Raw genomic sequence first — 2,532 nt, 5'->3', positions numbered from 1 at the left:
CAAGTCTTGAGACTCCTTGACAGCCATATGGGTATGGCTTAGACCTACACTAGAAAAGACCTTAACCCAGAAGCCTTTGCCCAGTGCCACCAACCCTGTAGAGGAGGAGCAAGTAGTGCTCCCAGAGTATACCCTGTATTAGGTTCATGAGTGGGAAAGACTGGTTGGTGAACGCAGGATATATGGGGCTTCTACAGAGCGGAGTGGAGGCAGGGAGACAGGGAGGCAACAATAGCCGCCATACCTGAACAGGCAGTGAAAGCGGGGGTGGGAGGGCCTGTGAAAAACACCCATTTTGATGCTTGAGTTAGTCTAACTGGACTCCAAAGTTGCCAATTCTTCCCACTTCCCTCACTACTGACTCAGGTCCAAAATAAAAGCTCAAGAATCTCAAACCAATTTCTGGGCTCCATCATCCATCCGCCGCCCCCTTATGGAACAGACTCCACCTTCATTTCTCAGGAGGAGTCAGTTTAGAGGCAATCAGGACATGATGCTTCAAAGCCACCAGGCCAGCTCCTAAAGGGGAGGCGTGAGTTTCACTTACCTTGCCTGGCTGTCTGCCCGGGGCAGATGGGATACAGCTGGAAAGGCCTAGCACTTCCTCTTTCCTCTCCTCTGGTCTGCCCCCTGCCACCCTGCCTCTGGTTAGACACAGAACTGGAGAAACAGAAGTAACTCTCTTGGGGTGAGAAAGGCGGGAGCTGGCAGAGGTCACCCCTCCTCTCTGGCATGGTGTGCCTCTCTGCATGGCCCACTTTGCCTCTAAGCCTGTATTGTGCCTTGTACACCAAGAGGAAGCAGCCAGGGACTGAGCCCCTCTCTGGTGGAAGTCCTTCCTCTCCAGCCCCATAGCAGCTGTCTAGAGGGTTAACACTGAGGAGCTGGGGTGGAATAGGGTGGGGGCAAGGGGTGGGGTGGGGAGTACCTCGGATCAGGGTGATAGTGGGAAGAGGTAATAATGCTTGGTGCTTTGTGCAGAGCAGAACCACTGGTAATGGGTGCCACTACTTGCTCCTGAGCTGAGTGGCTTCACCTCTTCAAGTCCCAGAAGCTCCACTGACAAAGTGGTTATAGCACCAGCTTCCTGGGGCAGCTGGAATGTGGAATGGGAATGTGGGAGACGGCCGATAGCCGTGTGTATCTCCTGGTCTGTGGAGACAGCCGTGTGCATCTCCTGGCCTGTAGAAAAGCTCTGCAAGTGGGTTTCACATTGTCTACAAGGAAGAGGTTTGCGGCCTCAGCCTGCTTCACAGTTGCATCCAGGAATATGGGCACATGGGTCTGTCAGCCTTGTAGATTACTGAGTCCTTTGAAGAGGTCCAGGTGGGTGGACAAATGGAATGGGAAGAGAAGGAGAGGACATTAGGGGATATCTTGCTGGAGGGGAAAGGGAGAGGGGGAGAGGTGAATGGGGGTGGGGAGAGCTTGCCCCTCCTATATGGATTGCTGATAATGCATCTTCCCAACCCCCACCCAGCTCCATGCTGAACTTATGCCTATATTATCCATCCTTTTACCTTGAAGTCACTGTAGTCTAGGAAGCCTGAGTGTGTATGTGTGTGTGTGTGTGTGTGTGTGTGTGTGTGTGTGTGTATGAGAGAGAGAGAGAAAGAAAGAGAGAGAGAGAGAGAGAGAGAGAGAGGGAGAGAGGGAGGAAGGGATGGTCTCTAAGTGTAGCTATATCACAGGAGACAGTATTTCTAAAATCCTTCCAGGAGAACTGTTGTGGCCTTGGTACTGCCAAGCTGGCCATCTTTTCAGTCTTCCCTCTCATCCCTCAGTCTCTCAGTGGGTAGGGAAAAGAGGGCTGAGAAGAAGGTGTGTTGTGGAGTCCAGAACAGGACAACTTAGAGTTGAAGACTGCTTGGTTTGGGGCCAGGAGTCCCAGTCACAAAGGAGTTTGGATCGGGCAGCTGGTGGCTCTAAGGGATGAGTGGGTCTGATGGCCATGGTCATGATCGCATTAGGGTTTTTATATGATGGTGGCCATGGTGAGTGTGTGTGGTCATGGTCGTGTAGCACCGGACTTGGTAAATCGTCTGTGATCGATGATGGTGGTGATGGTTTATTTGCTGTGACAAAGTACTCGATAAAGCAAATTAAGAAGGAAGGTTTAGGGGGCTGGAGAGATGGCTCAGTGTTTAAGAGCACAGACTGCTCTTCCAGAGGTCCTGAGTTCAATTCCTAGCAACCACATGGTGGCTCACAACCATCTGTAATGGGATCGGATGCCTTCTTCTGGTGTGTCTGAAGACAGAGACAGTGTATCCATATAAATAAAATAAAATAAAAAATTTTTTTTAAGGAAGGTTTATTTTACCTCCCTATTCAAACACACATTCAATCCGGAAGGCACATGTCTTAGTTACTTTTCTGTTGCTGTGATTAGACACCACGACCAGGGCAACAGGGTTTATTTGGTGCTTACAGTTTTAAAGGGATAGGAGTCTATCACCGTCTCCATGGGGAGAACGGCAGCAGGCAGGCAGCAGCAGGCAGCAAGCAGCAGGCAGGCAGCAGGCAAGCAGC

Source organism: Mastomys coucha, unplaced genomic scaffold (genome assembly GCF_008632895.1).
Source record: "Mastomys coucha isolate ucsf_1 unplaced genomic scaffold, UCSF_Mcou_1 pScaffold5, whole genome shotgun sequence".
In the NCBI taxonomy this organism is placed as follows: Eukaryota; Metazoa; Chordata; class Mammalia; order Rodentia; family Muridae; genus Mastomys; species Mastomys coucha.
Note: the sequence above shows the minus strand (reverse complement) of the source record.